General features: G+C 30.6%; 1 protein-coding gene across 3 annotated transcripts in view; it reads right to left on the bottom strand.

Moving 5' to 3' along the window:
- Positions 1-15,769, bottom strand: part of mol (dual oxidase maturation factor 1 mol) — a 167,560-nt gene that overhangs the window by 61,332 nt on the left and 90,459 nt on the right. Inside the window, exon 1 of one of the 3 annotated variants that reach the window (XM_088275024.1) lies at positions 12,771-13,595. The exons of the other annotated variants lie outside the window; for them this stretch is intronic. The gene's annotated coding sequence lies outside the window, so the exon portion shown is untranslated. Of the gene's footprint in view, positions 1-12,770; positions 13,596-15,769 lie in introns of those variants that run through there. 3 annotated transcript variants of the gene reach the window in all.

The following is a 15,769-nucleotide window of genomic DNA, read 5'->3' on the forward strand; positions in this document are numbered from 1 at the left end:
TATATATACATATATATATATATATTTTTATATATATATGTATATATATACATATATATATATATATATAAAATTTTGAAATACCTACTTTGAATACTTATTGTTGCGGAATTTCTAGGTTGAGCCCATTCTACCACAATTTCCTTCCTATTTTATATAAAAGCCGCTTGACACCTATGAAGATAGTGTGAAATTGATTTATTTGTGTGTATAATAAAACGCCAATATTTCACATTAAATAAATATAGAATTTCAAGAGTGTAGTTTACTTCTACGTATTTTTTCAACTAGTGCAGAAATAGACGTATAATATTTTCACAATTGGCTTTTAGGATATTTCTTGCTATCTTGTAAATCACTGAATAAACACTCAATATAGTTTAATAAAGATGATCAATAAAAAAAAACAAACATTACATGTTACATTTGCAATATAAATATTTTTATAGCGTAATGCTCTGTGATATTAATATATTAGAGATAGGTTTGTCATATATAATCATCAAGAAAAAATACGTATTAACTCGTCAAATATTTTGTATCGATCATTCAAAACTTCTGCGTTGATTGGTACAACAAAATATTTAATTCATTCATCGATTTGTTAAATATTCTTCATTTTCTACTCAACTTTTTAAGAAAATGTATTATTATGCTTATTTGATGTATACATGATGTATAATGTCCAGTAAATATAGGTGTAAATTGTAGACCTTCAGTTCAGATTAATACTAGAATTCCAAAATTACTTTTAATACATACACGAAGTAAAAAATAAATTAAACTGATAATTTCAATACATAATTTCTAGGAGGTAAATATTGCTATGCACAAAAAAATACAAAAGTTTATAATGTATAAAATAAAAGATGACTGCTCGATCATAAATAACTTAAAGCGAGTTTACGATAATACAGTATTCCATCAGGTGGTATTTCACACAACTTTTATAAGGATAATAGCATTGAGAGGTGCATTAAAAGTCCACATAAATTACTGCAAGTGATTGTGCTCGAGAGATTTATGATTGAGATGGCAGCAAAAAATGTCCAACAATCTAAGCGTGCAGCGAAAATATGCAAACGATGTTAGCCAAACGGATTTCCCTGCGGTACATGCGACCATCATTCATAAAGACGTTTGACATTTACGACCCCCCTTCTTAACATATAAGATACGAATTTGTTTGGATAATATTTCAAATTTGAACATCGTCATCGCGTCCTAAAATATTGCTCAATTAATTATCTGACATTTGCGCAAGTGAATGATAAAAAGATCAACACTGTCCTTATCATTCATTTTTTACTTTGTATAATACCACTTAAAATTATTTTAATTGGTATAGTCAATAAACCATCTGATTGTTTTGATTATTTAAACTTTATGTACAGAAAATAAATGAGGTACAGCATGATATTCTTGGTTAAAAAAAGCATCGCTTTAACGAGAGAAAAAATAATCAGAAAAAAATACCGAACCGCCCATACTTCGGTATTTTTGTTATACAGTTAGAGCGTTTATGCACTACACGGAATTTTACCGTCCGGAACTTCAGTTAGCGTGATAAAACGATGATTGGCTTGTGCTTTTGTCCATCTTTCTTCGGATCGGTGCTCTTGATAGGTGCGTGAACACGTTGCGCGTAAATTCGATCACGATTAACTGTCGTAGTCGCTTCTATTTGTTAAAACCGGACAGCCGGATGGTAAAATTCTGTGTAGTGCACAAGCTGCCTTACGGAACGGTTCAGTAGAATACCGAACACCTGGCAATACTGTATATAACACGTATAGAGAAGCTCGCAGGATTACACTATACCTTACTATTTACCTACCTATTTACTTGAATAGCACAAAAAGTGAAGAGACCTCATTTGGAAACAATTATATTTAATAAGACTAACTTGCTGATGGGCTAAGTGCCTGAATAAAATTTTCTGTAATTATCTAACGATTGCAGTTGGCAGGCACTGATTATCTCCGCCATTTTTAAGTGTCGATTAGATTCGCATTTAGCGTTGCGAAGAGTTAGTTAACTAAGCTTTTTGCACGAAATTCCGCGAAGCACAACACGAAGTTAACGATTACTGGGCGACCTCTTAAGATTTTTTCTTATATTATGTAAGGTGGAATGCGAAGATGACGCTCTTCATATAAGTACTTACTGAGCCGTCATTGTAATAAATAATATAAATGTTTATTTTGTATTTAGTGCCAAATTGGGTATCTATTTAAATAAAATTGTAAATATTCATTTTCTTTACTTTAAATCTCTTAAAACTATTCACCTACTGCTTTGAAATTATAATACAGCGTTGCATTCAAATATACATTCGAATATTTACAGACCAGTCATTGTTTTTTATTTATTTTTCAAAACGTATCACATACATAATTCATATATTTAATATTCCCGATGAGTAATTTCTAATTCTCATTTTGGGACATGGGATTTAGGTTAACAAGACTGTAACACAAATAATACACAAGTTATATTTTTTTTTTCGAAATAACCAAAATAATACATAGCAAAATATAAAAACAATAAACAGGTATAATAAATAGGCATAAGAAGCATATTTAAAAGAAATAAATGTTATGAGTAATATCGGTGTTTTTTTTTTGTATTTGGCGTCCAATAACGTATGTATAAAAGTATAAAAATAAAATTGTAAATTTTCGTATTCCTCAATCTTAAATCTCTTATTATTCATTGACTCCGCTGAAATTATGACACAGCATTGCATTCGAATACGCGTGTGTTTACAGGTAAAAACATGTTTTAAAAACAGATTTTTTTATCGCAATGGCAGCACAATCTGTTGAATATAGCAGCTACAACTTAACATTGCACATGGCGGACTGAGTGCTTCTTGACCGCTGCCGTCACTTAGTATTTTAAATGCTTCGATTGCATAGTTGATTTACACATTTTTTAATATATTCATTGCTTCACAAGCGTAATGAAACAAAATATATAAATCTGTGCATTTGCAGTATTTCTTAGTGCACCTAGTATACAATAAAAATATTACATACAAAAACGTCTTTATAAGCATTTTTTATGATTTATTTTTTATCATAAAATGCATATGCCATATAAAACTTACAGGCTTGCACACTCCACCTCAAGGTTAAATAATAATAATAATAAAACCCTTATCCGCACCCAAATGGTGCATAGGGCACTGCTTCATATAAACGCAGTGTTATCTTGATCGTTTACACATGAAGGAAAGGTGATCAGCCCTCCGCATCAGGTACCAGTCCAGGGTAATATTAAATAAATATTACAGTGAAAAAATCACTTGTATTTATTTTACCCCCCCTGGGAATCGAACCCAGGACCTCCAGAACGGTAGCCGAGCGTGCTGAGCATTACACTACGGAGGCGGACTGTCAAGGTTTAAAATAAAGATAACTAAAAATAATTGAAATTATTAGTCAATATCAGATCTGTTCTGCAGCTTTTCAAATCAACCTTATAATATTTTTATCAGCTCACATAAATACATCTTTCCATATGAAATATACTTAATATATTATCATTATATAGTTGTAAAATCCTCGCATAGAAATTGGATAAAGTCCATAAAAACTGTTTCAATGAAATAAAACGTAACTTGCAACATACTACTCTAAAAAAGAATTATTGCTATGGTCATAGAAATGTGAATGCACCATACATTTTGTTATTACATTGAACATTAACCAATATGTTGTCTTTATGTAATATGCAGAAGAATCTTTGTTTTTATTATTTATGTTTATTTATTATAAATGCTTAATTTATATAAGTTTCATCAAGGTCGAGGAAGAAACAAGGAAATACATATATTGAATACATTTAAATCAAGTGTTTTCGTAATCATTTCAAACGAACAAGAACATAATCAAGTGCAGCTAAATGCAAATTCTCAATAAAAAAAGTCATTTTAAATAAGACGATATTAGAGATGATATTTACAACATTTTGAGTGTGTCCAAATACATTTACATCTCACCAATAGATGTCTCTAGTGAAGTTCTAGTGATTCAAGAACAAGGTTTCTAAATTGGTTCATATATACAGAGCTTCCAAGAATTTGAGTGGTGTGGTTGTCAATAATAGGTAGAATTGGTAAATGTTACACGTGTGTAAAGTGATCACTTAAACCAGCCTATGACGGTCGTCAGCCCCGTAAATGCCCAGACTTCCATATTCTTCTTCATCTTTGATGAGATGTCAAAAAATAGAGATGATATTCATTATATATTTTATGTGTTATTAAAACAACCGTTGCGGGCTCGATTCGCGCCAATTGCAAAGTAAATTCAAAAAAGCTTTATTTTTAATTGGTCTGGGTATTGAAGATGTATTTGAAATATTTACCTTCCCTATCTTTACTTGCTTAACAGCAGATCAGCAACTTAAAAGTAGAGGTTTTGTCGGTTATTTATAAAAATATCTTTGAATTAAAATGTGAGTAACACAAATCACTTTTTTGAATACCGACCACCCCAATGCTATAACTTAGTAAGGTCAAAATTTAATTTTTTTACTGAACAGTAATGGCCTAGAACTTAAAGCTACTCTACAAAGTGCTCTGATCAACGTCGTCGAATCTGACTTAGTTCTGTACAAAGTGAGTACATTTTTTCGATAGTGAAAGAAGTAAGATCCTCTAAGGAGCCGAGGGGGAAAGGTATTTAAAAAATACACAAACATTATTACATTTTAAAAATTAGTGGTATTTACCAAGTAAAACGTAAATAAAAAATGGATACATATCATAACAAAATGATTGCCGAATCAATAAAGGCACTGTGTTCGCCAAGTCGTAACTTTTTTTTTTATAAATACAGGTATTTTACATAATTCTTTTTTTTAAACACCGTTTTCACATTTTAAAAAAGAGTTTTTTCTTCGAAATAATTATACGTTTATAAAGAGAGTATGCCAAATACTTGAAAGTGGTCAGGTTAGGAGTCATAACAATCGGCGGGTATATATGAGGAGATGCATGAACGTGGAAGAGGCGAAGAATGTTTGCAAGGACAGAGTGGTGTGGCGCTCTATTCTCTCTGCCTACCCCTGCGGGGAAGCGGCGTGATGGTTAGTTATTTTTTTTTAGTTAAAGAGAGAAGAGTTATTAAAAGGTAAGAAGTATTTATTTGTATTTAAATTTAAAAAAATAAAAAAATAAAAAATATTTAATACACATTCTTTAAAAAAAAAATCGGTGGTTAAGAGACGTGTGACCTCTCTGGTGGTCGGCTGGTGATTAAATTCTTTGCGAATAATTCTGGCCTTAATAAAAAATAAGTCAGTTAATGGCAGACCGTAAGCCTTGTAAATACCAAATCCTGTATATTTACATCTCAATAACTTCTTAATTTTTGTTGAGATATCAATAAAATCTTGATGAATGTACTCAAAGATTTGAGCACACTCAAAATGGAGCTTGTTTATTACGATTCTGTACGCCACGATTCTAAATTATACTAAGATGAGGTAACCTTCGCATATTTATGTACCATACACATTGCACATGTGCAAATCTATTCTCAAGGAAGTACTAGAATTTAAGTTTTTAATTGGGGCGAAAAAATTGTATCGCGAATCGCAAATTGCGGTCTCTGAACACCTCAGTTTGCAATGTTTGTATTCTTTATCACGAATCATTGCGTTGAGTTTCAATAAAGATGTAAAAAATGACGGATTAAATAATAAAGTTCAAGGGTAAAATAAGGAATGTATCTTTTTGTGCGATCTCAAACAAATATGACGTATTTGTGATTGTCATAGAAAAACATCGGATTTGAAAATACAAGGAACGTAGTCTTATACTTAAATTTATTTATATATTCCGTCATACAAATTAAAATAATGATATTTTATTTATTGATTGGCAGTCACTTTGTGGTAATATCTATCAATTTTTAATAGAAGTTTTTCTTGGTAAGTTCCACGTTTTCTTAAAAATTATTGTGACATGTGTTTCTTGATATTAAAACACCGGTGTTTAAAAACGGATAGATATCCACAAAGTGAAAGATTTGAAAATAAGAACAGAAAACTTTGCATTATCAATACAAAGTTTTCTTCTCTAGTATGATTTTTTCTTCAAAGTGATCAGGTCCTGCAGGAGTCGGAATAATCGTCGGATATGTATGAGGAGATGCATGAATGTGGAAGAGGCGAAGATTGTTTGTAAAGACATATTGGTGTGGCGTTCTATTCTCTCTGCTTACCCCTGCGGAAAGTGGCGTGATTGTTAGTTAGCTTAGTAAAAAAAAATACTTTTATATGTAGTAATAACCATTTTTTTATTTATGATTAAGATTCAACGAAAGAATGTCATTATATTACCTTAATACATCGAACACTGACAGGCATCACAGTTGATTTCATAAGCTGACTATAATCTGACAATGATTAAAGAAAACACTTCGTTTTTTACCACTTGAGTTTTATTATAGACTACATGTTTCAGAAGTTAAACTTCCATCATTCAGGTCTGTATAATAACTAAAATATAAAATATAAAATTGGTATATAATAAAACTCAAGTGGTAAAAAACGAAGTGTTTTCTTTAATCATTGTAACATGTCTTACCACAAAGTTAATGCCGAAACAATAAATCAAATATAATCTGACAAGTTGTGGATGCGTTCAAAAGAACTTCGTTTTGTTAAAAACCAGTCTTAAAACGTGGTTCAAGAATAAAACCATTAATCTGACCAATTTCCAGAAGTTTCTAAGGCCAAAGGATAATCGAAGAAAATCGGACCAACTATCAGGGTTGCTATGCAACAAATATAAATCCAGTTATCGTTAGCTATTCGTTTTTTCATGAACTGTATAATCATAAGCCATTTCGAATCACGTAAGTGTTGGTTGATACATTGGTTAACTACTAAGAAAACGTTTGCGAAAATATAAATTCCGGATTTGAGAATAAACTATGTACATTTGAATACAGAAAAATTAAAAAAAAATATCAATTCCAGATTGGAGAAAGAACTATGCTCATTTAAATATAGAACAATTTGAAATAATATCAATTTCGGATTGGAGAACAAACTATGTACATTTGAATATAGAAAATTTGAAAAAATATCAATTCCAGATTGGAGAAAAAACTATGTTAATTTGAATATAGAGCAATATGAATGAACATAAATTCCGGATTGGAGAACAAACTACGTACATTTAAAAATATGTAGAACAATTTGAAAAAATATTGATTCCAGATTGGAGAAAAAACTATGTACATTTATATAAGAAAAAAATATTTTTGTAAATTCAGATATTGTGTAGTATAATATCCTGAATACACCTTGAAAAATATTAATTCCAGATTGGAGAACAAACTATGTTAATTTAAATATAGAACAACTTGAAATAATATAAATTCCGAATTGGAGAACAAACTATGTACATTTAAATATATGTGGAACGATTTGAAAAAATATTGATTCCAGATTGGAGAAAAAACTATTTCCATTTAAATACGAAACAATTTATTTTTGCAAATTCAGGATGTTGTGTGGTATAATATCCTGAATATACATGTATAAGATATTTTTGTATAAAATTCTTATAAAAAATGACGTTATTCAAATATAAGTAAATGGATGTGGATACCATAAAAAATCTATTGGAAAAAATAAAATAATAATTATGCGAAATAAGGTAATGAGAGATTTTAATTTGAATTCTCGCTAAATCAAAAATATAGATATGTAGGTATCTATTCTAATACACAATAAAAAAAAGTTAGACAGTGGGAGAAAAATAAAAATAAAATATATAAGACACAATTAAAATCAAATATCTGTGTTAACATGTTTTTTACATGATTAAGGGATTTTTTTTTTCTGCAGCTGTGTGTGATCGTAAACATAAAATATATTTTGATTATCAAAAGCATTTTAAGCTTTGTGTTATGGTAATAAAATCTAGTCATTCATCGTTCATTTTATGTAATACCACTTTCAAAAAGTTTTTAAGTATCACACAAAATTATCTATAAATGATAAGGAGAGTGTAAAATATATCAGTGAGATGAATCATCATTGAAATTTAACTATGAATAAATTTTTAAATACTTTTTGTCCAAATTCTTCATATCTCCAATTTAATCGAAAAAGTGAGAAACAGTTTTATCGGTTAAATAAATAACCTTTGCATTTTTTGAAGTTCTTCGAACATTTTTATCCGAAGATGGGTAAAAACCCACCTAAGCTACCTATCATAATAAACAAAAAAAATCATGGGAAAACCACTACTGACAAAGATAAAAGATCACATAAAATTAATAAAAAAAAACCTGAAACAGGATGATAGTTGATCATTGCCCAGAGGCGGATCCAACCACTGAGCAGGGGTCGGGAATTCATTTTTTACTTATTTAAAAAAAAAACTTTTTTCAAACAAAATGAACCAGTGAATGATAGCAAATGTAACTATATTTTTTTTTATAAATGACATATCAACAAAGATGAAAAAAATATAGAAGTCTGGGCATTTACAGGGCTTACAACCGTCATAGGTTGGTTTAAGTGATAACTTTACAGGCGTTTAACATTTACCAATTCTACCCATGATTAATTCTACACACTACTCAAATTCTTGAAACTTCTAGATACATTGATCCACCTCGAAACACAGTATGCGATAGTTCATTATAGAGACATCTATGGTGGGATGAGGAAATCTTTTAAAAAGCAGAGATTATTTTATTTGTATGTGAGTTCCGAATCCTGGATTAAATTCACATACATGAGAAACGCCTGAAAACATGATTTTCAATTTTATTTTAGTTTATAAATTGACCAGTGTATTTACAACATTTTCAGTGTGCTCAAATACTCGTTTACTTAAACCAGCCTACGACCGTCGTAAGTCTTATAAATGCCCAGACTTCCATATTCTTCTTCATCTATTATATGTTGAGATATATATTCCTAATTGGAGATAATCCAGATTTGTGAACAAGTACTTAGACACAATCAAAATGTTGTTTCTACTATATTCTGATAAGATTTGATTGGAGTACCATAGTCGATAGGTTTGTGTATTTTTTTAGGTTACCGACTCCTGCACGACTCTTCTATAGATGTATGATTCTTGTACGTTCTGTACGGGAGACCTTCACAAGTTCACGTTTATTCACGAACAATGGAAAAATAGAGGCAAAAAACTGTAACGGATAATTTAAGAAGGATTCGCATGCTGATTAAGTGAAATAAAATTTTACGAGATAAAAACGTATTAAAAATATCACGGTTTACACTAACAAGGAAATAAACATATAAATCCATACATATAATTTAAAAAAAGATAGTACGAGTAAATTATAATTTCAAAGGCATTCGGGTGATAAAAAAATTCGATATCTGTATCCTTCATAGTCACATATCGCTCACTCCTTTCAAGAACGTCAAAAATAAAAAAATCTTCAATTTTCAGTTGTGCATGTTTTCGGAATGTCCGGAAAATGTACCATATCCCAGCAGAAGAGGCATATTTTTAACTTAATATTTACCCGCTACAGGGCAGAAAGTGTTGTTTTTGCATTTTGAAGAAAACGTATTGATTAATTATTTTTTTAAATATACTAAATATTTTTCAAATGGAGAAAGAACCTTCAGGTTTTACCTAAAAGATCTGTTGCGAAGTAAAAAGTTCAATAAGTGGCTAGATATTTATTTTTAATACATTGTATTATATTTTTAAACTTTAAAAACGTTCTCCTGAAAAATCAAGTTTTTTGATTTATGACGTTCTTGAAAGGAGTGAGCGATATGTAAAACTAACTATCTAACCAACCATGTTTTCGCTTCCCCGCAGGGGTAGGCAGAGAAAATATAATGCCACTCTATTCTGTCTTTGTAAACTATTTTCGCCTCTTCAGAGAATCTTCGCCTCTTCCACACATTTAGGCATCTCCTCATACATACTCGCCGATTATTCCGACTCCTGACCTGACCACTTACAAGTATGTGATATAATGGATCATGCCAAGTTATTTTCGGTCTTCTCTACTTCTTTTTACCAACCACGTTCGCCTCATATATATTGTTACATATTTTTATTGTGAAAAAACGAAAAAAAAATGATTATATCAATATTTTTTAAATGAGGATTTGTTGACCGAAGAACCGTTTATACGAGTAAACATATAAATCAAAATAAACATATTATTTTTTGACATCTCATCAGAGATGAAGAAGAATATGGAAGTCTGGGCATTTACGGGGCTGACGACCGTCATAGATGTCTCTAGTGAAATTCTAGTGATTCAAGAACTAGGTTTCTAAATAATTTAATAAATATAGAACATCCGAGAATTTGAGTAGTGTGGTTGTCAATAATGGGTAGAAATGGTAATTGTTACTCGTGTGTAAAAGGATCACTAAAACCAGCCTAAAAAAATAATATGAAAAATGACTCCTATAATTGGAGATAATCCAGATTTGTGAGCAAGTATTAGGACACAATCAAAATGTTGTAAAATATCTAGACGTTATCATGATATTTAAACATATGTAGAATAGTGAATGATATAATGAATCACTCAAGCCATCCGATGACAGGTCATAGACCTGCAAAACCCCCAGACTTTCACATTCCCTTCGCATTGATTACTTCGTCCCTGTGAGCCATTTACATCTTTCTAGATGTTTGAATAAAATAAACCAGTTTTGTAGTGTTAGTTTAGCCCGTCCAGAGGCGACTCTGTTTCGAATGGGTGGCTGTATATAGTAGTTGGGCTGTATAGCAGACGTGTGTGTACAGGCGGACCTCAACTTTCGCACATGATTGGTTCCTGAAAATGTGTGCGAAAGTTAAATGTTCGAAAGTAGAGGGACGTAAAAAAAATTTAAAAAACTCCAAAAATTTTACATTCAAATTTGTATTTATTCATTAGGTGAACTATTTCAAGTGTGATGGTTTCTGGAGTCTCATCATAATTTATGAAATCACCCATCATTTTTGGCCATAGGTGTTTCCATCAACCTTTCATTATTCATACCGTAGAACGGGGCTACTTGAAATTTGATGTGTTACTTGAGCCCAGTACAAAAAAAATATTAAGATCGTGGTATCGATCGAAGTATCGTAACAATAAGTGTCACCTGTCAGGGAAACAATGAATCATGTCGATAGTTCATTATTGTAGACCAAATACAGATTTAATTTATTTTTTTGTACTTAGCTCAAGTAACACATCAAAGTTCAAGTAGCCCCGTTCTACGGTATTTATTTCAACCTATGCGTCTCTTGTTATAGCGTAAATATTATTAATTGCGTTCCATATGTTATAATTTCGTACGTACGTAACACTTTTAACAGTACAGACACGGTTCATACGCATTTCATAGTGTGAAAGGGAAACAATTGTACGGAAACAAAACATTTTCGCATAATTGCCAAAAAAAATATATTTTAATGTACGAAATAGTAAACTGTGCGAAAGATGAGGTCCGCCTGTATACACTGTAAGTGTAGTGGTGGGAGTTTACTTCAAGATACATCCGGGAGATATAGGCCAACTGCTAGTCAACAGGTCCAGGATATGCAGACATTACCAGCTAAACGTTTTATTATTTCACATAGTTTATGTACGAAAGTAGATAATTAATTATTATATGCCAATTGTTATCTTTAACAATACAAAATATATTTATTTTTTAATTGATGACTGTATCATGTATATCAGATTTAAAAAAAAGCTTGATGCGAATTATTAAGGAAACGGATATGGAGATTTTTTTCAATCACATATTATTTAGTGCTGGGAAGCGTTAACCATTTAACTTGGTTTATAATTATGTAATATTCTTTATGTTAATTTTTCTTAAATAAGAAATGCATTGAAGACATTTTTTGATTAAAAATTTATTTTATTTTCTTAAATACATCGTTTTTTAATAGTATTTCTTAATACTATAACTTTGGTCACAGTATCACGGATAAAAAATTATTCTCGAATTGTACACCCAAGTCACAATTTCTTTATATCATTTTGGGAGTTTATAAAATCAGTATCCTTAAATATATATATATGTATAATATTTACTTTAAAAACGCGTCTTACGGATTTTACTTCAATTAATATATTTAAAATTCAGTTTTTTTTATGTATCATTTGTCCTGTCTTTCTGTCGAGTATTGAAATGATCATTACAAATAAATTAACATAATGTGGTTGTCAGTAATGGGTAGAATTGGTGAATGTTACACGTGGGTAAAGTGATCACTTAAACCAGCCTATAACGGTTGTCAGCCCCGTAAATGTTCAGACTTCCATATTCTTCTTCATCTTTGATGACATTTCAAAAAATAATATGATAATAACTCCTGTAATTGGAGACAATCCAGATTTTGTGAACAAGTATTTGGACACACTCAAAATGTTGTAAATAAATTAACAAAAGATTTAAAATTTATATGTCCTAATCAGTATTTTTTTCTTTTTCAGACCAATCAACGTTCGTTTAAAAAAATGTTTAAGTTTTATGAATAGTTATGTTATCATTTGATTGGTGCTATTTCAGAACACAAAACCTTTGAAATAGGATATTAAATAATTACCACAGAAGATAATATGTGCATATATTATATTTAATATTGAACAAATCCCTGTATATATAGAAGCTAAAATGGTAATAATAGAACGATGTTATGATTTGCAGCGTCTTACAAATTTATTGTGTTTCTACTAAGAAACGCTTAAGCTAGTAAATACGTTGAACCTATTTGCATATCAACTTACCTTAGACTATGTTTATCAGCTGATGGTATAAAGTATACCGGGAACTGTCCACCAACCTTCGAGTAGTTTCGCAATAATAAGAGACTACTTGACAGAAAATCTGATAATACCAGCTGCACTTAAACTGAGATAAAATCATTCAGGTATTATTTCAGGTTCAAAAATTCACATAAATAACACTTGATACAAAGTGAGATCAGCGAATCCATCACGCGAATGCAGAGAAATTTAAACTTTCTTTAACCTGTCAAAATGTTTGCTTTATTATTTCGCACAACACCACTTCACAAAAACTGCATTTAACGCGAATTTCGACACATTAAATTGACGATTAAATTATTTTGATAGGTAATTTTAATTCACAATTACCGCTATCAGTTTTGATTTCGAAACGTCAACATTTGAATCAGCAGTAACCGCACCGTGAATAAATTCATGCAACAATAATAAAAACTCGTTACTCGCAAGTGTCAGTCGGTTGTTACATAATCACATTCACTGTCAATGCTGTGAGACCACAAAATTAGACGAATTGTTGCATTTGCAGGCAAAAATAATTGCTTTGAACTTCTATACCACTTGTATGATGCGATTTTCAGGCGCGCTGAAATGTTTCAGTAAGATAGGTGACGGGGTGTTTCAAGGATAACTGGGTTTATTTTAATGAATCAATAATCAATAAAATTAATTATTTTGTTTTATTATTTGTTTGTTTTTTTTGTCGCGTTATTCAAATTAAATATTTCGTAATCGTTAGACGTCGTTGCGCGCGCGTCGCGTAGGTACGATCGGTTGTGTGGCGCTGTCTGCAATTCGTTTAGTACTGAGCGGTAATGTCGCGCGTTGTGATATGTCTACTAGCGCAAACCAAGAAGGAAGGAAGACTGCTTTGGCTCAAGGTCCTTTCAAATAATGTTTTGATCCCGAACACAATAATTTCGAGCGTATTCGCTGTATTGTGAACACACTTCATTATCCATTATTCTACTCTCTGGTCAGTTTAGTAAGATTGATCGCAGAACCGGCGTGGAAACTTACCAATTTGATTTAAATTTCTTATCAATACAGATCACTACAGATCACTTCTTAATTTGGGCATTATTGAAAATTTTTAACAACTTTAATTACAATAAAAAATCGATTACACTAATTAAACTTTTGAATCACAGTACAGTTTAATTAATTTTTGCCTTAAGATAAATATTTGTATTCTCATTTTACTCTTACTTATTGAGTGTTTTTTCCTAGTTGTTTTTTACTCATGAATTTTATTAAATTTAAGTAATTTTGTCTAGTATTGTCCACCTCCGTAGTACCTATACCTGTTAGCGTGTTTAGCAACCGTACTGAAGATCTCGGATTCGATTCTCAGGGAGGTTGAAAATAAATATTAGTGATTTTACACTCTAATATTTATTTAATATTACCCTGGAGTGGTCCCTGAACCGTAGGAGTGGTCACCTTACCTTAATATAAATAACGATCAAAATTATACTTTATTAATATGATGCAGTGCCCTCTGCACCATTGGGTACGGATAAGGGTTAGAATAGAAAAGAATTGTTTTTACCTATAACTTTTACTCATAAATTACATAAAATTAAACCCACTCCCAAGTAGGAATAGGCTTTAAAACTTTTAAAGTTAGTTCGGTTACTTGGGCGTCAGGTAATTAAAAAAATAAAATTAATGATTCAGTCGGTAGTATATGTTAAAATTGTGAATTTATACTTACGTTTTACTCATTCACACGTCAGCAAGGGAAAAGAGTTCAAATAAATAATATTAAAAGATAAATATTTGTGCTCTTTTTATATTATATTAAAATATTTCAATTTCACCTGTTATCAAAAAAAGTAATCTTATTATAGTAGAGTGGGCTCGAACCATGAAACTCTGACTCAAGAGTTCGCGACACTAACCACGGAACCACAACCCTACTCGTATTTAATATTAACATTACTTAAGACGGACACCGCATTTCTAGAGCTGCAAAAATATTTCACATCTGTAAGCAATGAAAAATAAAATATGAGAAAAGTGTGCTTTATATACTATTTTATTTTCATTTAACCAGACTATGTGTCGGGTTGTAGTCCCGTGGTTAGTATCGCGGACTCTTGAGTCAGAGTATATCGGTTCGAACCCACTCTACCACAATTAATAATTAGCCGCTTAGGCTCACAGAAAAAGTATGAAATAGAAATATTTTTGTTTAATAAAAACACATAATAGTAAAAAAATTAAGAAAAACAATAATTAAAAGATTGAGCCAAAGAATTGCATAGCCAAGTACAGCTAAAATTAAATAAATATGAACAGAATTTTCATGTTGCAATTTTATCAGTTTTAAAAATAATGCTTATTTAATTCCAGATTAATATTTTTTCCCATATCTAATATTTGTTCCTTTATGGAAAATTTCGTTGAATAAAACAAGGCACGTTTTTCATCTCAAACCAAGAAGTACCTACTGACATAATATCTACTAGTAGAACTTTTGGTGGCGAACAAATCTATCAATCCAATTGTATTCAAGGTTGATTTGAAGTTATTACATACAACAGGTATAAATAATGATAATAATATACATATGTACATGCATACATACACGTCTTATCCAACAGATTTTTTCTTACGGAGAAATAAAGTTCTTTGTGTATTTTTTTATTGCAACTACTTCTATTTCTCAACTTGTTAACATGTGTTCTCACGCTTCGCTTTTAAAGTTTAATGTCAGATATGTTTTTGATTGTATGTTAATCTCGAATCTATCACTTGTTAAATCAATCGGAATAAGATCCGTGGACGTTTGAGCATTTCCCTAATAAAAAATTACCAGAAATTATTCAACGTTTTAAAAAATGTTTAATGTAAAAGTAAATAGTAGTTCAAGATTACTTTGACGTACTTTGAAAAATTGACAGGAAGTTAAATATGTACGAGTAGTTGATTCTGACAAAAAGTATGTTTTTTTATGTAATATTTTTAATCCATTA

The sequence above is a fragment of the Brachycentrus maculatus genome, unplaced genomic scaffold, assembly GCF_059751285.1.
Source record: "Brachycentrus maculatus isolate JH-2025_06_01 unplaced genomic scaffold, ASM5975128v1 h1tg000757l, whole genome shotgun sequence".
NCBI lineage: Eukaryota > Metazoa > Arthropoda > Insecta > Trichoptera > Brachycentridae > Brachycentrus > Brachycentrus maculatus.